Source organism: Mustela nivalis (assembly GCF_964662115.1).
Source record: "Mustela nivalis genome assembly, chromosome: 19".
In the NCBI taxonomy this organism is placed as follows: Eukaryota; Metazoa; Chordata; class Mammalia; order Carnivora; family Mustelidae; genus Mustela; species Mustela nivalis.
The window spans coordinates 39,515,930-39,540,512 of record NC_139038.1 but is presented as its reverse complement, the minus strand read 5'-3'; the positions used below and the strand labels follow the sequence as shown (position 1 = coordinate 39,540,512).

The 24,583-nt window shown below is 42.3% G+C and overlaps 1 protein-coding gene and 1 pseudogene across 3 annotated transcripts in view; both read right to left on the bottom strand.

The window, feature by feature from the left end:
- Positions 1–365: 365 nt before the first annotated feature.
- LOC309854497 (small ribosomal subunit protein eS24 pseudogene) lies at positions 366–842 on the bottom strand (annotated as a pseudogene). The gene has a single exon. The product of its transcript is annotated as a small ribosomal subunit protein eS24 pseudogene (transcript).
- Positions 843–12,574: 11,732 nt separating this feature from the next.
- The window catches only part of LOC309853958 (uncharacterized protein), a 47,220-nt gene continuing 35,211 nt past the window's right edge, over positions 12,575–24,583 (bottom strand). Inside the window, exons 3-4 of one of the 2 annotated variants that reach the window (XM_082712550.1) lie at positions 19,636–19,756; positions 12,575–12,595 (exon numbers count right to left, since the gene is read on the bottom strand). The gene's annotated coding sequence lies outside the window, so the exon portion shown is untranslated. Of the gene's footprint in view, positions 12,596–19,535; positions 19,757–24,583 lie in introns of those variants that run through there. The other variant, XR_014306029.1, reaches the window with a different exon arrangement.

The following is a 24,583-nucleotide window of genomic DNA, read 5'->3' as shown; positions in this document are numbered from 1 at the left end:
AGCTAGAGACCACCTTGCTTAAGAATGCTTGGATCAACCAGGAGATCAAGGAAGAACTAAAACAATTCATGGAAACCAATGACAATAAAGACACTTCCATCCAAAACCTATGGGATACAGCAAAGGTGGTCTGAAGGGGGAAATACATAGCCATCCAAGCCTCCCTCAAAAAAATTGAAAAATCCAGAACACAGCAGCTCTCTCTACACCTTAAAAAACTGGAGAATCAACAAATCAAACCAACTCCACACATAAGAAGGGAAATAATCAAAATTAGAGTTGAGATCGATGAGGTAGAAACCATAGATACAGTAGAACATATCAATGAAATTAGAAGATTTTTTAAAACATTCTTAGTTTATTAATCCTCTCATGAAAAATCTGCACAATCACCAAAAATAAAGCCACTGCAGCATCTTTACTCCTTCTGTTGTCCAATCTCCAGCTCACTTCTTTTTGCCAGCACCAACATTGGCTTTCGCAGTCCCCCTGACTTTCTTCATTCTGTTCTTGCGTTCTTTTCACTGTTTTCTTGAGGTCTTTTTCTTCTCATACAGACCATGTCTTGCAAGTCTATGTTTGGGTTCATTTTTCTTTGCATAATCCAAGGAATCATAAATCATGCCAAAGCCAGTTGTCTTGCCACCACCAAAATGGGTTCTGAATCCAAATACAAATATGACATCTGGTGTGGTCTTGTACATTTTGGCTAGTTTTTCCCGAATTTCTGTCTTAGGTACTGTTGCCTTTCCAGGATGAAGGACATCAATAACCATTTGTTTGTGCTGAAGTAGTCGATTGGTCATGAACTTCCTGGTCCAGATAGTTACTGTGTCTTTCATGATGGTGGCCAAGCTTCAAGCAGCCGGAGAGGAAAAAAAGACTAGAAGCTGGTTTTTTGAAAGAATCAATAAGATTGATAAACCATTGGCGACACTAATCCAAAAGAAAACAGAGAAAGCTCAAATACATAATATTATGAATGAAAAGGGAGAGATCACAACGAACACCAAAGAAGTAGAAACAATCATCAGAAGTTATTATCAACAGTTATAGCCAATAAACTTAGCAACCTAGATGAAATGGATGCATTCCTGGAAAACTATAAACTAGCAAAATTGAACCAGGAAGAAATTGACAACCTGAATAGACCAATATCTAGTAACAAGATTGAAGCAGTGGTCAAAACACTCGCAAAAAAACAAGAGCCCAGGACTTGATGGATTCCCCAGAGACTTCTACCAAACTTTAAAAGAAGAAATAACACTTATTCTCCGGAAGCTGTTTCAAAAATTTGAAGCAGAAGGAAAACTTCCAGACTCTTTCTATGAAGCCAGCATTACCCTGATCTCCAAACCAGGCAAAGACCCTACCAAAAAGGAGAATTTCAGACCAATATCACTGATGAATATGGATGCTAAGATTCTCAACAAGACCCTAGCAAACAGTATCAAACAGCACATTAAAAAGATTACCCATGGGGCGCCTGGGTGGCTCAGTGAGTTAAGCCGCTGCCTTCGGCTCAGGTCATGATCTCAGGGTCCTGGGATCGAGTCCCACATCGGGTTCTCTGCTTAGCAGGGAGCCTGCTTCCTCCTCTCTCTCTCTCTCTCTCTCTGCCTGCCTCTCTGCCTACTTGTGATCTCTGTCAAATAAATAAAATCTTAAAAAAAAAAAAAAGATTGCCCACCATGATCAGGGGGGATTCATCCCTGGGCTACAAGGATAGTTCAACATTCGCAAATCAATCAATGTTATAGAACAAATTAATAAGAGAAGTGAGAAGAACCACAGGGTCCTCTCAATTGAAGCAGAAAAAGCATTTGACAAAGTCCAGCATCTGTTCCTGATTAAAATGCTTCAAATTGTAGGGATAGAGGGAACATTCCTGAACTCCATCAAATCTATCTATGAAAGACCCACAGCAAATATCATCCTCAATGGGAAAAAGCTTGCAGCCTTCCTGTTGAGATCAGGAACACGACAAGGATGTCCACTCTCACCACTCTTGTTCAACATAGTATTAGAAGTCCTAGCAACAGAAATCAGACAACAAAGGGAAATAAAAGGTATCCAAATTGGTAATGAAGAAGTCAAACTCTCTCTCTTTGCAGATGACATGATTCTTTATATGGAAAACCCAAAAGACTCCACCCCCAAACTACTAGAACTCATACAGCCATTCAGTAATGTGGCAGGATACAAAGTCAATGTACAGAAATCAGTGGATTTCTTATACACTAACAATGAAAATACAGAAAGGGAAATTAGAGAACTGATTCTATCTACAATAACACCAAGAACCATAAGATACCTGAGAATAAACCTAACCAAAGAGGTAAAGGATCTGTACTCAAGTAACTACAGAACACTCAGGAAAGAAATTGAAGAAGACACAAAAAGATGGAAGACCATTCCATGCTCTTGGATCTGAAGAATAAACATTGTTAAAATGTCTATACTGCCTAGAGCTATCTATACTTTTAATGCTATTCCAATAAAAATTCCACCAGTATTCTTCAAAAAGCTGGAGCAAATAATCCTAAAATTTGTATGGAATCAGAAGAGACCCCGAATCGCTAAGGAAATGTTGAAAAACAAAAATAAAATGGGGGAGTATCACGTTACCTGATTTCAAGCTTTACTACAAAGCTGTGATCACCAAGACAGCATGGTACTGGCATAAAGACAGACACATGGACCAGTAGAACAGAGTAGAGAGCCCAGATATGGACCCTCAACGCTATGGGCAAATAATCTTCGACAAAACAGGAAAAAATATACAGTGGAAAAAAGACAGTCTCTTCAATAAATGGTGCTGGGAAAACTGGACAGCTATAAGTAGAAGAATGAAACTTGACCATTCTCTTACACCGTACACATAGATAAACTCAAAATGGATAAAAGACCTCAATGTGAGACAGGAATCCATCCGAATCCTAGAGGAGAACATAGGCAGTAATCTCTTCGATATCAGCCACAGCAACTTCTTTCAAGATATGTCTCCAAAGGCAAAGGAAACAAAAGCGAAAATAAACTTTTGGGAATTTAGCAAAATCAAAAGCTTCTGCACAGCAAATGAAACAGTCAAGAAAACAAAGAGGCAACCCACGGAATGGGAGAAGATATTTGCAAATGACAGTACAGACAAAAGGTTGATATCCAGGATCTATAATGAACTCCTCAAACTCAACACACACAAAACAGATAATCATATCAAAAAATGGGCAAAAGATATGGACATACACTTCTCCAATAAAGACATACAAATGGCTATCAGACACATGAAAAAAATGTTCATCATCACTAGCCATCAGGGAGATTCAAATTAAAATTACATTGAGATATCACCTTACACCAGTTAGAATGGCCAAAATTAGCAAGACAGGAAACAACATGTATTGGAGAGGATGTGGAGAAAGGGGAACCCTCTTCCACTGTTGGTGGGAATGCAAGTTGGTGCAGCCTCTTTGGAGAACGGTGTGGAGATTCCTCAAGAAATTAAAAATACAACTTCCCTTTGACCCTAGCATTGCACTCCTGGGTATTTACCCCAAAGATACAGATGTAGTGAAAAGAAGGGCCATCTGTACCCCAATGTTTATAGCAGCAATGGCCATGGTCGCCAAACTGTGGAAAAAACCAAGATACTCTTCAACGGACGAATGGACAAGGAAGATGTGGTCAATATACACTATGGAGTATTATGCCTCCATCAGAAAGGACGAATACCCAACTTTTGTAGCAACATGGACGGGACTGGAAGAGATTATGCTGAGTGAAATCAGTCAAGCAGAGAGAGTCAATTATCATATGGTTTCACTTATTTGTGGAGCATAATAAAAAGCATGGAGGACATGGGGAGTTAGAAGTGGGTTGGGGTAAATTGGAAGGGGAGGTGAATCATGAGAGACTATGGACTCTGAAAAACAATCTGAGGGGTTTGAAGTGGCGAGGGGGTGGGATGTCAAGCTACCAGGTGGTGGGTATTCTAGAGGGCATGGATTGCATGGAGCACTGGGTGTGCTGAAAAAATAATGATACTGTTATGCTGAAAATAAATAAATGAAAAAAAATTAAAAAAAAAACTTAGACTTCCTTCAGTTCTGGGAATTCAACTTTGGATAGAAAGATTTATGGTGTTCAAATCATCCCATATTAACAGAGAAGGTATTACACCTAAAACATCTCTAGAAACGCCACTTTTCTCTGTAACCTCACTAGGTGTCAGTGTGGAGCTTACATTATGTACATACATGGAAAAATGACAAGCTGATTCTCATGCTTGCTCTGTGTGGGATCTCCATGACCCTTACTAATTTAAGTCAACAGGTTCATCATACGCTTTTCTGTCAATGGACTTCTGGACAGCTCCCAGACAGTGTGGCACCACCAGGTGTCTGAAAGTAGGAGAGGAAGGGTCAGAGGTAACAGGGATAGCGAGAGGAAGGGACAAAGGGGAATTGCATGAAGACAGGTGGGACATGGCCCAGGAGTGTGGAGGGGGAACCATGGCCCACGGAGGAGGGGCTTTCAGTGTTGGGGCAAGAAAAGGCAGGAATCCTGAGCATCAGAGTTCTCTGAGCTCAGGGCTCCAATCTCCCTCCAGCGGCCATTTCACTTGGGAAGGTGAGTCCCCGTCATTTGCCCTGGAAATGAGGGACCCAGCCTCAGGATCTGTCAGGGAGAGAGGTGGCTTGAGGGAGAGCATGCTGCTCTTTGGCAGGTAGTGTCTAGTGCTTGCCCTGTGGGGAGGTGTCCCTGAGCCATCTCTCTCCCTGCCCCTGACCCTGCTGCATTCCTCCTGCACCAGCAGGGCCTATCTCAAGTTCCAGAACCAGGCCCCAAGTCCTGCAGCCTGAAACTGACACAGAGGCACAACTGATGTCAACCCAGAGTATTGAGAATAAGGTCCATCTTCTCCCTCTGGAGCTAGCAATGTGCACTAGGATGAGGGGTTGCTATCCTCAAGTTCACTGCCCATCCTGACACAGGATGTTAGGTGGATGGCTTCAATCCCTGCAGCCTTCTCCTACAACCAAACAGAAATGTCATACTTCGCCAAGCTTTCTTCTGCCTGTGAAGAGATGGCAATTAGTACTCGAAGGTAAAATTGGTTCCTTACCAGACTGATGGAAATGATTTCATCCATCTACCATATCTAAAGCACCTATCATTGAAAATACGATCTAAAGAGACATGCAGTAAATTCATAACACATGTGAAGCTCCCTCTAGGTTTGCATTTTGACCCTGTCACCTATGTGTCATTGAACACTTTATTGGCAGGGTCAAAATAAACTATCAAGATCATGGTGCTAGATGATGTCTCGTATCAGTGTACTTTCATTTATCCTGACCTGACTGGAAATTATTCCTAAGAGGAGAAGAAGGAAAGAAAAATTACAGTAGTGTAATTGTGTAGTATGACAATTTTGGTGGGCAAACGCATCTATCTTGACATTTTAAAAAAATATTTTATTTATATATTTGACAGAGATCCCAGGTAGGCAGGGGCAGGCAGAGAGAGAGGGGGAAGCAGGCTCCCTGTTGAGCCAAGAGCCTGATGCAGGGCTCATTTCCAGGACCCTGAAATCATTTCCTGAACCAAAGGTGGAGGCATCACCCACTGAGCCAACCAGGTGCCCCTGTAACTTTCCATTTTGTATGTCAGTAGTCTTTATTATTGAACGGAGTGGTGCAAGCACTACACATTATGTAGTGACATTGTCAAGTTCGGTTCATTCTTCACTCACACAGAAAGAAGGAAGTGATTTGTTTGTGTCTGAGGCGCTGACACAGAGGCCTGCCCTGGTGTAGAGAACAGGCTCCCTGGAACCAGAGTAGCCTCAGTGCCTCCCGCTGAGCAGCCCCAGCTTAGAGCATTGCGGGGATTCCCAGGGAAGCGGGCAGAGGGCGCCCAAGCGCCTCAAGCCAGCAGAGGCGCTTTATCTATCTGCACATGCACCACAGCAGACTTAGGGAGCAGAAGGTTCGCCATGGCATCATCTGACGCTGCGTTCCTCACAGCCAGAAGGGTTTCTGCCACCAGCTGAGGACCCAGGGCCCCTCAGAGGGCCAGGGCTGCATTTGCAGCCAGTTCTGATGCTACCCTGGAGAGACCCTCAGGGCTTTGCTGCAGGTTGGTGCCTCCTGTGGTGCGATGCAGAAGCGGCCTTGTTGGCTGAGAGCTGAGGAGGGGGCTCTGGGCGGCTTCCCGAAACCTGCTGGTAGGTAAGCCGCCTCATTGTTACATTTTTGGTGTTGTTCCCACGGTTTGGTCCTCATTTTCCTCGAGGATATTTGAACAAGACCTATTTTACTCAAGGATCCCTGGATGGAGGGGTCACGGGGATGCCATACTGGAGATGCCATGGTTGGTTTGTTACAGAAGCAGACTTGTTTCTTGGGAGAAATCCCGACTCAAGAGGAACAGGAGCAGCATGTAGTAGGGAGCTGAAAACACAACTTGCTTACTGTCAGGGTGTCTTAGAAAAATGCACTTGGGACCAACTTGCAGATTACTGCTGCAATCAGAGCCCCAGGTAAAAACAAAGTGCCATCCAGATTATAACCTTCAAGATTAGAAGTATCAGCAAATGTTGGGTTTGTTGAGAAGGAAGGAAAACTGAATGTAGGCCAAAGAAGCTGTGACTGATCCTTTGGCATATTGGGGAACTTCGGAGAGGTTCACTCTTGTCAGAGACAGGGGGCAATTTGAAAGGCTGTTAAGAACCAGAAGTGCATTGGAGGCATCTGGTGGTACAAATCTTTCTGGCTTTTCATGGGTGGGGCCTGTTGGAGGAGGTGGGGGGCTGGATAGAGAGATGAGAACAGAGTTCTGCTAGCTGGAATAGTGGGACACCCATGTGCAAGATCAAGTCCCTGTCCTCCTTTGGTTCCCCATTTATTTGGAGTGGTAGTGTGTCATAACACCCCCTACCAAAACCTCTTCCCTCTGCTGTGACATTCCCCTTATGACTTTGCCCCATCTGATAAAACGAAATAAGTCAGTCAGAGAAAGGTAGGTACTATACGATTTCACTCATTTGTGGAAATTATGATATAAAACATATGAGCGAAGAGAAATTAAAAAGAGGCACACTACGAAACAGACTCTTAACTAGAGAACAACCTGTTGGTAATCAGAAAGGAGGTGTTGGTGGGGCAGATGGGTTCAACAGACGATGGGGACTGAGTTGTATTCTTGTGATGAATGCCATGTATTGCATGGAAGTGCTGAATCATGATTATACACCTGAAATGAATACAGCAGTGTGTGTGAGTTAATTGTACTATAAATTAAAACTTCAGGAAAGTTTCCTTGGAGGAATTTCAAATCAACAGTCAAGCTCTTTGTATTTAGTGGCTTTGTGTTTCAGTGCCAGCAAAGCCTTTTCTAGTTGGCATATCCCATGTTGGTTGAATGTGCATGACAGTTGTAAACTACTCAAGTGAGCCTTGAGGAACAGAGAGGTTTAAAAGGGAGAAACTCTCACCCACTCCCCTTGTGAAGGTTGTATCTCCTCAAGATTGAAACCAGTGAGCCAGCATCACCTCACTGGGGATGGTGTTAACACAAAGGATTTGAGGAACAGCAAGTACAGGACCAAAGTAAGGAGACAATTCCTAACCATATGTTGTTTCTACACCAGGACTCTACATATGATAGGAACCAGCTAAAAATATATATTGGTACTTTTTTGGACTGAAGGAGGGAGGGTTTCTCCATATGAAGGCCAACTCAGAATCCTGTATGCCTCCTGTAAGTGACCTCCACGAGTGGCTATGAGCAAAATAGTGAAATACTGTGAGAGTGCACTGAATGAAATCAGGGAGCGTGTTTGGGGACATAGAGTACACTGAAAAACATGAAGCGTTCATTAGAGAACGTGTTGTAAGACTAGGAATACTTACAGGACATTTCCAAACAGTATTGTTCTTTTCAAAAGAACAGTTTAGAACTCTGTGTGTTATCAAAAGTGATCTGTTACGTTGTAAGTTCAGAAACCATGCATTTGGATTAGAATCAGGATTCAGTTAATAGTAGAGGTAAAGGAATGACTTTTGAATTCTGAACCATCTAAATGTCTAGAAATGCTCACAAGATCAAAATTAGTGTTTTCTGGAAAGGCCATAATCCAAAGAAGTTTCTTCCTTTTGCAAGAGACTCAGAGATGCAGAAAATGACGTGTTCTTTGCACAGAATATGGAGAAGGAGCAATAGTGAGGAGAGGAATGCAGGCCTGGTCCAGACATGTGGGGAAGGCTGTCTCCCCAGATGATTTGTATTTCAGTTGGTGCAGTATTAACCTTCTTGTGACCAGATGATGTATAGGTCAAGTCAGGCTTTGGTTCTTCCTTTAAAGGTGTCCCGTGGACCGAAGCGTCCATTCCCTGGAGTTTGGGAGTGCAAGGTTTTATTAGCAGTATTGGAGAGAGACTTCTCGGGGGAGGTTGGAGAGAATCTTTGTGGAGATCCTTCCCAACAGAATCTCCAGGTTGCAAGGTGTGGTGGTCAAGGTAAGTGTCCCCTGGGAGTGCACTATGAAAAAGTCTGATCTACTGCAGTGTGGTTAGGTTGAATAGAGGCAACTCGATCTTTGCTTTATTGAAATACATCCCACTGTGGGTCCAGAGAGGCAGTGGTCGAACGCACAGTGTCCAGTGACTATCTGCAACTAGGGACTCTGATTTCCAAAAAGGGGTGGACTTGAGATTTAGGAGGATAGCAATCCCTTTGACCCAGGGAGCTGAAAAGTCTATGTAGATTTTTCCAAATGAGTCCCCAGTATTGTGGTCACTGTGTGAGACTAACTTTGAAGATAGAGGACAGTAATGTACAAGGAAATTCTAAAACTAGTGAAACATCGCAAATTGGTGGAGAGCCTGCATGGTAGAATGGGTTTCCTGGTCACTGTGTATAGTTCAAGAGGGCTTCCCTGGGAGGGGTAATTTTTCTAACAGTATTTTAAGTCCCCCAGTGAGAAAACATGAAGACAAGATGAAGAACCAATGAAGGGTGGCCGCCCTGGCCTCAGCCCGAGTCAGACTGTTAGTGGGAGAGTCAGGGTTGGCCAGGAGCCACCCTAGCTGGAACCCTGTCACTAGGCCTCTGCATCTGCATCACCACCCTGCCTGCAGCTGTGCACTTCCCTGGGATTTCAGTCCCAGTGTCCAGATTTGCCTGTGTTCCAGATTTCTCAGCCCAAATACCAGCTCTCAGTGGGGACTTCTAAGGGCCTCCGCTTTTATTTTAATCTGTCATAGAGAGAGCATATTGGATTCTGAGGTCACTAGAGCAATAGGAGTTGAAGTACATAAAGAACCTACAAGGGCTCCTGGGTGACTCAGTGGGTTAAGCAGCAGAATCTTGATTGCTGCTCCGGTCATGATCTCAAGCTTTTGAGATTGAGCCCCAAGTCGGGCTCGGTGCTGAGTGTGGAGCCTATCTGGGATTCTCTCTCTCCCTCACCTCCCCCCACTTCCCTCTTCGCTCAAAAGTGTCAAGACCACTTCTCATTATGTGGAAGATTGTACTAAGCAAAATTTGTGAATCAGTGATTACAGAAGAGCTGATCCTGCTTGTTGAAGATATTAAAATAGTTGCTTAGCTACACTGATTCATGCACTTCCCACTTTTTTCTTTTCCTTTGTTGCTTATTTCTAATTCAGATATCATATTCATAGCCCTTCCTGAGTTTTCCATGCTTCACACATACTTTCAAGGTTCCTTTGTGACTTGTAAAGAAAGCAGACCTTCTGTTGAGCATGCAGCTCTGTGTCCCTTCAGGATTGGTTGTTTACATCTCTGTTAACGTTTCCAACCCATTTGAAATTTTCATGCCACCTTGACATCTTACAAAAGAAGTGTAATCTATATGCATCGTATGATTTCATTTAATTATAGTGTATTTCTTTATTCGAGATTTTCTGTTCATGACTAAGGCCTTAGAATATCTCTCAAGTTCATTGAATTTGGAAAAATCATATATCCTAAGTATTAAATTTTGAAAGTTTGCATATTGGAATATGAAATATGAAAGATGCATGTTTGTATCTCCTAAATGGAGATGACTTCCCTCTTAAGTTAAGGTTATTTGCTGAGCAAGGTGCAAGTGGACGTAATCATTGTGGGAGAAGAAAAAAATGTCTTCCATTCTTTTCCAAACATGCTGCAGTTGCTCCATTATCTTATGTCTGGATATGGGCAATTACTTTTACTTTTAAAATTTTTATTTAACTTCTAGTTAGTTAACATGCAGTGTATAGATATAAGCAATCTTATGATGGTATCCTTTTTTTAACCATTTTTTAATTTCATAAATTAATATACCCTTTTTTCTTCTCCATGCTAAGAAAATCAACAAAGGTATCATCTGTTTTTATGACCCAATTCTTTGTTTTTAGGATTTTATTAATCTGACAGATAGAGAAATAGAGAGAATGCATGGAGGGGGTTAGGCAGAGGGAGAAGCAAACTCTGCTGAGCAGGGAGCCTGCTACATGGCTAGATCCTAGGACTCTGAGAGAGAACCAGAGCATAAGGCAGGTGCTTAACCCCCTGAGCCACCCAGGTGCCGCCTTATGACATTCTTAATATGACATCTTTTATAACTGAAGCTTTTCCTCACTGATGGTCTTTATCTTTTTTCCCATCAATAACCAGGGGAGAGCATTTTTCTTTGAATATTCTCAATAGTGGTTCAGGTCTAACATAATGTTGTAATAGCATTACAAATTTTTTGAATTTTTTATACATATAAGACTAGATCTTATTATCACTATATGATTAGGCATATAGACATTATAATAATCTATAATACTCTAAATTTAGAATCCTTCCAGAGTTTGGGTTTTCAATATTTTCTTGTGATCCCCTAAGATGTAAATTGTTTATTGCACAAAACGTAACATCTAAATCACTCCCAAAATAATCTTTCATTTAAAAATATTTTTTTCATTTGCTGCAAAGCACAACGGAATAAATTATGAGTTTGAGTAATTTGTGAACTTTGTTCTGAAAAAAACCTTCATGATGAAATATTACATCATCATTGTAACAGATTCTGTTTCTGTTCTGTGATATCGGTGATCCAGAGATGGCCCCTGTGTATTGGCAGCTGCAACCCATGAGCTAAAGACCTGTGGTTGGTGCCTAAGTCAGATTTGTTTTCTACACATGCAGTCTTTTAAAAACATAACCCTGGAGAGCAGATGTTTAGTTATTGACTGCCTGCCTCTATTCTGTATGTCGTGAAACTGTGACCAATATTTTCTTATCATAAATAAAGTCAGTGAGCCAATCAAGCAATCCAGATTAGTCCTTTAGCTCTAAAAGACCCTGAACAACTGTTGGCTTTCTAAATCCCTGATGCAGAGACCCCTCTCCCCCAGCCAGGCTGCAGAAAGGCATTACTTAGGCACATGTGTATCCTGTTCAATATACCCAGTATTGGAAGGATTATTACTGTGATGGACCACCCCTCTTGCAATCCTGTCAGTCCTCCCGGAAAGGGGGTTGCATGTTAGTGCCACCTCATGGTCACATCTTTTTCCTTCAGCCTGAAACTCATTGAACTCCCTCTACATTCTTCCCGGCTAGAATGTCTTTTTAAATTTGCAATATTTGATTGTCCTATTAATGTTGTAGAGGATAAAGGGGAAGTGGAATGTCTTTTTAAATTTGAAATATTTGAATGCAGTTGCTCCATTATCTTATTATTATCATTATTATCTCATTATCTTATTACTGCTAAAGAGGATGAAGGGGAGGAAGAGAAAAATGAGGTATCCTAAGAACAAGTGAGCCAGCCAACATGAATCACTTGGCCACATACAATTTTTCGAACAGGTTCAGCCCTGGTGTGAAATATCATATCCTCTATTTTTCATTTTTTGAGGAACCTCCAAATGGGCTGTACCAACTTCCATTCCCACCAACAGTTGAAAGGGTTCTCCTTTCTCCCAACTTCTTCAACACTTGCTGTTCTTGCCTGGTCAGTTTTTGCCATTCTACGTGGTGGAAGGTGGCATCTGTGTGGTTTTGATTTGAATCTCCCTGATGGCTAATGATGATGAACAGTTTTTCATGCATCTGTTAGCCATTTGTATGTCTTCTTTGCAGAACTGTATCGTCACATCTTTGGCCCATTTTGTGATTCGACTATTTGTCTTTTGGGTGTTGAGTTTGAGAAGTTCTTTACAGATCTTGGATATCAGCCCTTTGTCTGTAGTGTCATTTGCATACACCTTTTCCCATTCTGTGGGTTGCCTCTTTGATTGTTGACGGTTTTCCTTTGCTGTGCAGAAGCTTTTGATTTTGATGAAGTCCCAAAAGTTCATTTTCGCTTTTGTTTCCCTTGCCTTTGTAGGTGTGTGTAGTAAGGAGTTTCTGTGGATGAAGTCAAAGGGATTGCTGCCTGTGTTCTCCTCTAGGATTTTGATGGATTTCTGCCTCAGTCTCAGGTCTTTTTTCCAGACTTTTCAAAGTGATGGTTGCCAGCATGGGTGAAGTCGGTGATGAGGATGAAGGAGCTGCTTGTCCTGATGAGCCATGGAGAATGCATGTAAGTGTTGAATCCCTCTGTTGTATTCTAGAAACAAACACTGTATGTGAACCATAATGTAATTAAAAGAAAAGGAAAATAGTTGGCAAACTTTGCTAGGTGTATGGAAATGTTCACTCCTGTCTTTCCTATTTGGTTTTGTTGGTAAATCTAAACCTATTTTAAAGTTTATTCATAATCATTGTTTTTCTTATTTTTTAATACATAATGTTGCATAATCAGTGCTACCATTACTTAGTAGTAATGGACACCTATTCTCTTCTGTTGTTTATTTAAATAATAGCATTCATGTTACAGAAATTGAGTAATACACAACAATATAGAAATCACAGAAGGAGCTATTACAGATGTTTTGCGTTAAGGTAAAACATATATAACATTATGTATTCTATCATAATGTAGTTTTCTAATCTAGAATGGATGTGTCATCCCATGGTGCTCTGGGAAGTTGGTGCCTGGCATTCTAGGGGCTAATTATTTATGGGGAGAACAATCATGGTCATAATACTAGAACAGTTAATACCAACAAAGGCTATTTAGAGGTTACTGAGGGGATAAATAGAGTTGATAGGGAGACTTCCTGGGTGGCTCAGTTGCTTAAGCATCAGAGTCTTGATTTTGCCTCAGGTCATGATCTCAGGGTCATGAGACTAAGCCCAAATCAGGTTCCACACTGAGCATGGAGTCCGCTTAAGAGTCTCCCTCTCCCGTGCCTGGGTGGCTCAGTGGTTTAATCCTGTGCCTTCAGGTCATGTCTTGATCTTAGGGTCCTGTGATTGAGCCCCACAACATGTTTTATGCTTGGTGGGGAGCCTGCTTCTTCCTTATCTCTGCCTGCCACTCAGTCTACTTGTGATCTCTCTGTCAAATAAATAAATAAAATCTTAAAAAAAAAAAGTTTCTCTTTCTCCCACTATCCCACCCCACCCATTCAGACTTTGTTCTCTCTCACTTTCTCAAAAAAAAAAAGGGGGGGTGCCTGGATGGCTCAGTGGGTTCATATCTCTGTTTTTGGCTCAGGTCATGATCTCATGGTCCTTGGATCTAGCCCTTCATTGGGCTGTCTGCGCTTCATGAGTCTGCTTCCTCCTCTTTCTCTGCCTGCCTCTCTGCCTACTTGTGATCTCTCTCTCTGTCAAGTAAATAAATAAAATCTTTTATATATATATATATAGATATAGATATAGATATATGAATAATGTATATGTATGTATGGTTGATATCAAGATGCATAGTTAATTGTTAATGTTTATAGGATGGGAACATGATTACATTTTTTATTTTGTCACTACCACAATATACTGTCAATTGCTGTTCAGCTTGTAAAGCTGTGCTTATTAATAATGATTTCAAGGATAGTGAGCACTCTTAAATCCTATGCCTTCTGAGACTCCAAGGAATGGGAATTTTTTCTTGGAGGACAAAATTGTTCGCTGTTCTTGGCACAAGGTATAGACTGTCGATAATCCTCCATCCCTTGTTAAAGGTGCATGTCTTTGTTCCTAGCAAGATTTGAACAGTGCTTGGAAGAAGAGTTGCTTGAACTGAAACTTCTGGAGTGAAAGAGTGGGGTTGGAGTAGTCATGGGACAGAAGTTACTTGTTATTTAAGAAGTATCAGTGTTGGGACTGTAAGTGATCAGGAAAGTAAGGCATCCTGGCAGTCACTTGGTGTATGATGGGCAGCACTACACTAATTTCTCAGTATTTCAGATCCCATGGGTCATGATAGGGAGGAGAGGAGAGGGTTGGTGCCCTCTGGTGTCTTCACTGACAAGCCCTGTCTTGTACACACAGTGGCTGCCTCCCGCAGTTGCCTGCAGCTCTTTGCCTGAGGGTGTCCATTGCCTTCCTTGGCTCCTTTGGCCATGGCAGTGAGCTCTGGAGCCAGGTAACCAATGTCCATAAGAGCAACACTCATCCCATGCAGGTCTTTTTGCACTTGGATGGGATGACTCAGGGCTGTTCTGCATGTATTTAAAACGTTCCCAGTGGATGGAGACAGAGTTGCCCAAGCAGTGCCCTCTAAACTAACACCCTGTCTTGTGTGTTGGCTGCCTCCTTCTTCACTTCTTAGCTCCCATCATTTCTTCCCACCAAAGATCCTTCCAGAGAAACTACTTGTACTCACATCCTTGTCTTAGAGTCACTTTCTGAGGCACCCAAACTCTCATAGCTCCTGGTGCTGCCAACAATGGTGGGTGTTGTCTCTCTGTGCCCCAGGAGAGGATCTACCTTTTAAAACACACACACTCTTGAGAGATCTCAAAGCTCAGTCATGAGAATCAACTTACATTTTTCCCTTGGGTAGGAGAACTGAAAATCTACGCATGCAAGGCAGTAGGGTGACCTAGATAATAGTGAGATTATTCAACTTGTCACATAAAGTGGAACGCTCTGGTTGGAAGGAGACATTTATTGTAGTATCGTTATCAGTGGTACTGTTACTGAGTTCAAACATCCTATCCCTTGAACGTCCCTCTTTGACTCCCATTTTGCTCATAATGGTACTTCTTGGCTATGTGCTCACCCTCAACTCATGCCCCGTCCTTATCTTTGTATCCAGTCCTCGACTCACTCCCATCCATCCCCACCTCCCTTGTTCCCACTTTCTGTGTCCCTTCCTCCTTTTCTTCTCCCCAAGATCCATCTTGGCTCCAGACTCCCACCCTTCAGGTGTCAGAGGTTCCTTGCATCCACCATCTCTCCTGCTCCCCTCTGGTTAGTAGGAGGGGGTGTGAGTATAAATGAAGATCTTGCTCTACCTTCCCTCATATCCTGGCCCTAAAAGGGGGAATGGGATCCAGTCTGGAGTCCTGGATTGCCTGGATATTAGTCTATAGCAAAGAACGGATTGAATTAAACACAAATATGTTAAACTGTAGGCCTTTGCTGGGCACCGGAAAGAGCACCAGCATATTTGTGGGAGGGTAGATGTCAGTAGATATAGTCTGGTTAGGCCTTGCCTGAAAGATGATCCAGCTGTGAAGCCAGGAAATAAAAAATGCGAGGGAAGGAAATGTAAGTAATGGGATGTCATGTTTATTGAATGTTTATGTCAGGTATGCTCCAAAGACCTTTATTAATGAATCTGTTCTCAGGGGACAGTGCCCTACAGTACATAAATCTCATTGTCCTCCCCATTTTGGAAGTGAGCACGTTGAGGCTCAGAGACAGGCACACAGCTAGGGAGGGAGGAAACTAGGATATCAACCAAGAGGGAGACTACCCTTCGACTCAAGACTCTCTAAGCTTTTGTAGAGCCACTTGCCACTTGATTGTTACTGGTGAAGGGAGAAAGGGGGTATTCAATCCTAATAGAACTCAAAATATTCTCCATGGAGGAGAGAAAATATTTAAAAAAAATCAGGCCCTCCTAGGAAAGGGTAGTCAGAGTGCCTGTCTTGTGGGAAGACGCCATATTGACCTCAGGTCAGGGCCTTTTTAGTCCACCTCTGATGAGGTTACTTATCAACTAGGACCTTGATCAGACCCTTCAGTTTGTTTCCCAAACTTCCTGGACTCTGGTATAGACTGAGAGACTTTTTAACCCAAGCAGATGGGAATTCTTCCTCAGCCTCTGGGTTTCTGTGCCTGAACCTGTGTGGACTGAGAAGGAGGATATCTTCATGTGAAAAGGATGCAGGAGCCAGCTTGAAAGGGTCACTATTGACCAAATCAAGACAACCTGCACCAAAATGTATCACAGCAGGAGTGCTTTCCCAACACTGAATAATAATCTGTAAATCTAGAGTACTACTTAAGAGAACCTTTAGAATCGGGATTGGAGAGAAGCGAAAGATTGCTCAGAAATAAAGACAGAAGTAGAAAGTGGAAAGAAGAAATCATCTTGCAAAAGCATATGTAAAAATTCAGCGACCAGTTTTCAGTAGATGCTAAGGTCTTTGGGTGAAATGATGTTGGAGAACAAGACATGGACTGTGGGAACCATGGGGAACTTAACACCACTTCCTTCTAGTAAAACTAGGCTATTCCCATGTTGCTCATGGGGCAGAATCAAAGTGAAGGGTATGATATCAGATAATAACTGATTTCCAAAAGAAGCAAAAATAGAGAATTCTGGACAAATAAAGAGCAGATCATGAGATGGTGAATGTAAAGTTGAAGAGAAAAGGGTCCCAATGAACGCGAATGGACAGGAAGATCAGATAAAAATCCACAACTTGATCAACCAACCAACCGACCAAACATTGTAAAATTTGATATGATAATCCTCCAATAATTAATGTTATGGATATTTGGAAAATAAAACAGTGGGAAAACAACGAACCATGCAAACAGCAATGAAGGAAATGCTGCTCTGACTATAGTAATATCAGGCCAAAAGCATTACTAGATACAAAGAAAGTTGGTACAAAATGAAAAAAAGCTGTAGTTTACCCAGGAAAGTAAAACTGTGGATCTTACTTACATAGACGTCAAACCTATAAAGGAGTGTTTGACAAGACTGCAAGTAGAGGAGCACCTGGGTGGCTCAGTCAGGTAAGCATCTGCCTTCAGCTCAGGTCATGATCCCAGGGACTTTTGATGGAGCCGCACATCCAGCTCCCCATGCACTGGGAGTCGGCTTCTCCTTCTCACTCTCCCCTTCTCTCCACTCATGCTTTCTCTCCTAAATAAAACAGTCTTTAAAAAAATACTCCAAGAAAAATAAAATCCTCCCTGAGGCAAATTTTCACAGCCCTCACTCAGCAGCTGATAAAAAGCAGACCCCAAATCAGTAAGGATGCAGAAGATTTAGATGGTTGAACCATCTGAATGTAGAAATAGATACATAATGATACAAGTACATATCATATAGAAGTATATACAAAATAAGTATATGAAATGTATGTGTGGTAATTATACACTTAGATATATGTCCAACGAGCATCCTGACACAGGATGTTAGGTGGATGATTTCAACCCCTGCAGCCTTCTCTTACATCCAAGCAGAAACGTCTACTTCACCAAGCCTTCTTCTGCTAGTGAAGAGATGGCAATTAGTACTCGAAGGTAAAATTGGTTCCTTACCAGACTGATGGAAATGATTTTATCCATCTACCGTGTCTAAATCCCCTTTCATTGAAAACATGATCTAAAGAGACATGCAGTAAATTCATAACGCATGTGTAGCTCTGTCTAGCTTTGCTTTTGACACTGTCACCTATGTGTCCCAAAACACTTTATTGGCAAGGTTGAAAAGAAAGTCTCACATTCAAGATCATAGTGCTAGATGATGTCTTGATTCAGTGGACTTTCATATACCCTGACCTGACTGGAAATTCTTCTAAAAGGAAGAAGAAGGAAAAAAAAAATTAAAATAGTGTAATGGGTGTCAGTGATTTATTTAGTAGGAATATTTGGGTGGGTAAACAAAGTTATCTGTTACTTTACATTTGTACGTCTATAGTCTGTATTTTTTTAAAGATTTTATTTATTTATTTGACAGACAGAGATCACAAGTAGGCAGAGAGGCAGGCAGAGAGAGAGAGAGAGAGAGAGAAAGAGAGGAGGTATCAGGCTCCCCACTGAGCAGAGAACCTGATGTGGGACTTGATCCCAAGACTCTGGGATCATGACCTGAGCCAAAGGCAAATGCTTTAAACCACTAAGCCACCCAGGCGCCCCTGTAGTGTGTATTTCTGAAGGGAGTGGAGCAAGCACTACACATTACATAATAACATTGTTAAATTTGGCTTCATCACTCACACAGAAAGGAGAAGGAATCAGTTTCTTTGTGTCTGAGGCGCTGCCACAAAGGTCTGTCTCAGTGTAGAGAACAGGCTCCCTGGGACCAGAACTGCCTCAGTGCCTCCCGCTGAGCTGACCCCTGCCCCTGCTTAGAGCTCTGCAGAGATTCCCAGAGTATCCAGCAGAGGGCGACCGCGCACCTCCAGCTGGCAGAGGACTGTTTGTCTGCGCTTGGGCACAGCAGCCTCAGGGGGCCGAATGCGCGCCATGGCATCATCTGAGGCTGGGTTCTTCAGAGCCCAAAGGGATTCTGCCACCAGCTGAGGACCCAGTACCCCTCAGAGGGCCAGGGCTGTGTTTGCAGCACTTGGTGACTCCTGTAGTGCGATGCAGAAGCAGCCTTGTTGGCTGAGAGCTGAGGAGGGAGCTCTAGGCTGCTTCCTGAGACCTGCTGGTAGGTGAGCCACCACGTTGTTGCATTTTTGGTGTTGTTCCCATGGTTTGCTCCTCGTTTTCCTCGAGGGTAGTTGAATAAGACCTATTTTACTTAGGGCCTAATCTGTGGATGGAGGGATTCTGTGATGCTATAACTGAGATGCCATGGTTGGTTTGTTACAGAAGCAGACCTGTTTCTGGGGAGAAATCCTGACTCAAATAAAGAGGAAGAGGAGCAGCCTGTAGTAGGGAGCTGAAAACACAACCTGCTGACTCTCAGGGTGTCTTAGAAGAATGCAATTGGGGCCTACTTGCAGATTACTGCTGGATTCAGAATCCCAGGTAAAAACAAACTGCTGTCCAGTTTGTAATCTTCAAGGTTAGAAGTATCAGCAAATGTTGGGTTTGTTGAGAAGGAAGGAAAACTGAATGTAGGCCAAAGAAGCGGTGACTGATCCTTTGGCACATTGGGGAACTTCGGAGAGGTTCACTCTTGTCAGAGACAGGGGGCAATTTGAAAGAAGAACAAGAAGTGCATTGGAGGCATCTCGCAGTTCAAATTGTTATGGCTTTTCATGGGGGAGTCCTGTTGGAGGATGTAGGGGGCTGGAGAGAGATGAGACTAGAGCTCTGCTAGCTGGAATAGTGGGGCACCCATGTGCAAGATCAAGTCCATGTCCTCCTGTTGGTTCCCCATTTATTTGGAGTGGTAGTGTGTCAGAACACCCCCTACCAAAACCTCTTCCCTCTGCTGTGACGTTCCCCTTATGACTTTGTCCCGTCTGATCATGATTTGCCTTGATAAACGAAATAAGTCAGTCAGAGGAAGATAGGTACTATATGATTTCACTCATTTGTGGAAATTATGGTATCAAACATACGAGCAAAGAGAAGGAGAAAGAGGCAAACTAAGAAACAGACTCTTAACTAGAGAACAACCCGTTGGTAATCATAGAGGAGGTGTGTGGGCAGGATGAATTCAACAGGTAATGGGGATTGCGGCTTATTCTTGTGACGAGCGCCAGGAGTTGCATGGAAGTACTGAATCACGATTATATACCTGAAATGAATAGAAAAGTGTGTGAGTTGATTGTAATATAAATTAAAACTTTAGGAAAGTTTCCTTGGAGGAATTTCAATCGACAGTAATTTCTTTGTATTTAGTGGTTTTGTGTTTCAGTGCCAGCAAAGCCTTTTCTGGTTGGCATGTGTCATGGGTATGGCATCACAGTTGTAAACTACTCAAGTGACCACTGAGGAGCAGGGAGGGTTAGAAGGCAGAAACTTTCACCAGCTTCCCATGTGAAGTTTGTATCTGCTCAAGACTGAGATCAGTGAGTCAGCATCACCTCACTGGGGACAGTGTTTCTACACAGGATTTGAGAGACAACAAGGGCAGAACCAAAGCATGGGGACAATTCCAAACCATATGTTAGTTCTAAACCAGGACCCTGTGTATTAAAGGAGCCACTGAAAATATTTATTGGCACTTGTTTGGATTGAAGGAGAAAGATTTTCTCCCAATGAAGGCCAACTCAGAGTCCTGTATGCCTCCTGAAAGTGTCCTCCATGAGTGGCTATGAGCAAAATAGTGAAATACTGGGAGAGTGCACCGGATGAAATCAGGGAGCGTGTTTGGGGACATAGGATACACTGAAAAATGTGAAGCGTTCCTTAGACAACTTGTTGCAAGAATAGGAATACTTCCGGGACATTCCCAAACAGGATTGTTTTTTTCAAAAGAACTGTTTAGAACTCTATGTGTTATCAAAAGTGGTCTGATATGTTGTAAATTCAGAAACCATGCATTTGGCTTAGAATCAGGATTCAGTTAATACTAGAGGTAAAGGAACGACTTTTGAATTCTCAACCTTCTAAATGTCTAGAAATGCTCACAAGATCAAAATAAGTGTTTTCTGGCAAGGTCATAATCCAAAGAAGTTTCCTCCTTCTGCAAGAGACTGGGAGATGCAGAAAATGGCATGTTCTTTGCACCGAAGATGGAGAAGGAGCAATAGTGAGGAGAGAAATGCAGGCCTGGCCCGGACATGTGGAGAAGGCTGTCTCCCCAGATGTTTTGTATTTCAGTTGGTGCAGTAACAACCTTCTTGGGACCAGATGGTGTACAGGTCGAGTCAGGCTTTGGCGAATTCTTTAAAGGTGTCCTGAGGACCCAACCATCCATTTCCTTGGGGTTTGGCTGTGCAAGGTTTGGTTAGAAGTATTGGAGAGGGGCCCCTCAGGGGAGGTTGGAGAGAATCTTTGTGGGATCTTTCCCAACAGAATCAGGTTGCAAGGTGTGGCGGTCAGGGTAAGTGTCCCCTGGGAGTGCATTGGGAAAAAGTCTGCTATACTGCATCATGGTTAGGTTGAATAGAGGCAACTCGATCTTTGCTTTATTGAAATACATCCCCTTTTCCCAACTGTGGGTCCAGAGAGGCAGTGGTCGAATGCACATCGAATTCAAATCAAATCCAGTGACTATCTCCCAGGGAGAGAGACTGATTTCCACAAAGGGGTGGACTTGAGATTTAGGAGTGACAGCAATCCCTTTGACCCAGGGAGCTGGAAAGTCTCCATAGATTGTGCCAATGGAGTCCCCAGTAGTGTGGTCATTCTGTGAGCTTAACTTTGAAGATAGAGGACAGTAACATACAATGAAATTGTTCTAAAACTAGCAAAACATTGCAAATTGGTGAAACGCCTGCAGGGTAAAATGTGTTTTCTGGTCACTGTGTATACTTCAAGAGGGCTTCCCTGGGAGGGGTAATTTTTTTCTAACAAGATTTTAGCTGCAGAAGAGTCATTGGCCTTTCTCCAAGGGAAAGCGTTTGTCTAGTGAGAAGACATAGGCACATTAACTAACACCTACTTTATCCATGAGATGAGGAAATTGCATGAAATCCAGTTGCCAAATGTCAGATGGTTCATTGAGTGGTTTTTTAAAAAATTTATTTATTTTCAGCATAACAGTATCATTATTTTTTCACCACACCCAGTGCTGCATGCAATCCACGCCTTCTATAATACCCACCACCTGGTACCCCGACCTCCCAACCATGCCACTTCAAACCCCTCAGATTGTTTTTCAGAGTCCATAGTCTCTCGTGATTCACCTCCCCTTCCAATTTACCCCAACCCACTTCTCTCTAACTCCCCATGTCCTCCATGCTTTTTGTTATGCTCCACAAATAAGTGAAACCATATGATAATTGACTCTCTCTGCTTGACTTATTTCACTCAGCATAATCTCTCCCAGTCCCGTCCATGTTGCTACAAAAGTTGGGTATTCGTCCTTTCTGATGGAGGCATAATACTCCATAGTGTATATGGACCACATCTTTCTTATCCATTCATCCGTTGAAGGGCATCTGGTTCTTTCCACAGTTTGGCGACCGTGGCCATTGCTGCTATAAACATTGGGGTACAGATGGCCCTTCTTTTCACTACATCTGTATCTTTGGGGTAAATACGCAGGAGTACAATGTCAGGGTCATAGGGAAGTTCTATTTTTAATGTCTTGAGGTATCTCCACACTGTTCTCCAAAGAGGCTGCACCAACTGGCATTCCCACCAACAGTGGAAGAGGGTTCCCCTTTCTCCACATCCTCTCCAATACATGTTGCTTCCTGTTTTGTTAATTTTGGTTAGGTTTATTCCCAGGTATCTTATGGTCCTTGGTGCTATAGTAAATGAAATCGATTCTCTAATTTCCCTTTCTGTATTTTCATTGTTAGTGTATAAGAAAGCCACTGATTTCTGCACATTGAATTTGTATCCTGCCACGTTGCTGAATTGCTGTTATGAGTTCTAGTAGTTTGGGGGTGGAGTCTTTTGGGTTTTCCATATAAAGAATCATGTCATCTGCGAATAGAGAGAGTTTGACTTCTTCATTGCCAATTTGGATATCTTTTATTTCTCTTTGTTGTCAGATTGCTTTTGCTAGGACTTCTAATACTATGTTGAACAAGAGTGGAGAGAGTGGGCATCCTTGTCTTGTTCCTGATCTCAACGTGAAGTCTGCAAGCTTTTTCCCATTGAGGATGATATTTGCTGTGGGTCTTTCATAGATAGATTTGAGGAAGTTCAGAGATGTTCCCTCTATCCCTATACTTTGAAGTGTTTTAATCAGGAACGAATGCTGGATTTTGTCAAATGCTTTTTCTGCGTCGATTGAGAGAACCATGTGGCTCTTCTCTCTTCTCATATTAATTTGTTGTATCACATTGATTGATTTGCGAATGTTGAACCATCCTTGTAGCCCAGGGATGAATCCCACCTGGTCCTGGTGGATAATCTTTTTAATGTGCTGTTGGATCCTGTTTGCTAGGATCTTCTTTTTAAATTTTCATTTGTTTCCATGATTTTTTCTATTATTGTTTAATTTCCTAGTTGACCCATTTATTCTTTAGTAGGATGCTCTTTAGCCTCCATGTGACTTCTTTCCAAATTTCCTTTCATGATTAAGTTACAATTTGACACAGCACTGGGGTCTAAGGATATGTGAGGAATAATACCAGTCTTTGGTACTGGTTGAAATGTGATTGTGACCCAGTATGTAATCTATTGTGGAGAATGTTCCATGTGTACTCAAGAAAAATGTCTTTTTTTTTTTTTTTTTTTTTTTTTTTTTTTTTTTGCTTTAGGATGGAATGTTCTCAATATATATGTGAAGTCCACTTGGTGCCCTTTATCATTCAAAACACTTGTTTCCTGGTTGATTTTCTGCTTAAATGATAGGTCCATTCCTGTAAGTCTCCTACTACTATTGTATTATTGTTGCTGTGTTTCTTTAATTTTGCTATAATTGGCTTATATAATTGGCTGCTCCTGTGTTAGCAACACAAATATTTATCATTGTTAGATCTTCTTGTTTGATAAAGCCTTTAAGTATGATATAGTAGAAAGAAAGAAAGAAAGAAAGAAAGAAAAAAGAAAGAAAGAAAGAAAGAAAGAAAGAAAGAAAGAAAGAAAGAAAAAAAAGAAAGAAAGAAAGATCTTAAAAAAAAGAAAAAGAAGTCACCACTGTTTTCACTTTGGCAAATACTTCTGCAGTCTTTAAATGACCCCTTTTTTTGTTAAGTCATAAAATACTATGTTTATTAAGCTGAAAGCAGAACTGCAAATAGTTTACATTTTGAAAAAGGGCATTTGGGGTTCAGGTAGACACACAGAGTGACTTGGGATCTTCAAAGTTTGGTCTCATCTCTGGCTTGACAATCATCTATTTCTCTGAGAGGTCTTTGGCTGCCATTCCAACCTTCTTGGCAGGTGACAGTATATAGGGCGTGTATCTGGGTAAAGAATCAGAGATAACATTTACAAGAAGGTGCTCCGACCCATCCACTTCCGGTCCAGGTGGGTTAATAAGAGACACAGCTGTGGTTCTGGGCTTGTCATCTTTTTTTCCGGGTGTGGATCCCAGGGTAGCATTCAGTCGTGGTGGGCCTTGTTTCTTAGGCAGTTGTCCCCTTCCTCCTGAATCTGGGGGTTTCATGTCATGAGCAGAGGAGTTTGGCGATGGAAAAGCTGAATGAGATTCCACTTCTAGAAACTGGACAAAAAGTCCTGAAAAAGAATGATTGGCCACAGCTTGGTGATTTGGCTTCCCTGGTGCATTGGGGGCGCTTCTGGATCCAGGCTCCCCAGTCACCCCCTGGGCACACCCGTGGGCTCTTGACCACGCAGCTGCTGCAGCTGGTCTTCTTGGATCCCCAGTGTGCTTGCCATCAACCTCAACGCTTCTTGCTGTTCCGCATCACCTGCCTGGAGAGATCCCACAAAGAGTCTCCTTAGGAGGGTTTTGTCCACCATTCCTTCAGCCTTACTTACTAAGGTCAAGAGTTTCTTCTGTGTGTCCTCCAGTATTTCCTGCTGGACCTCATTC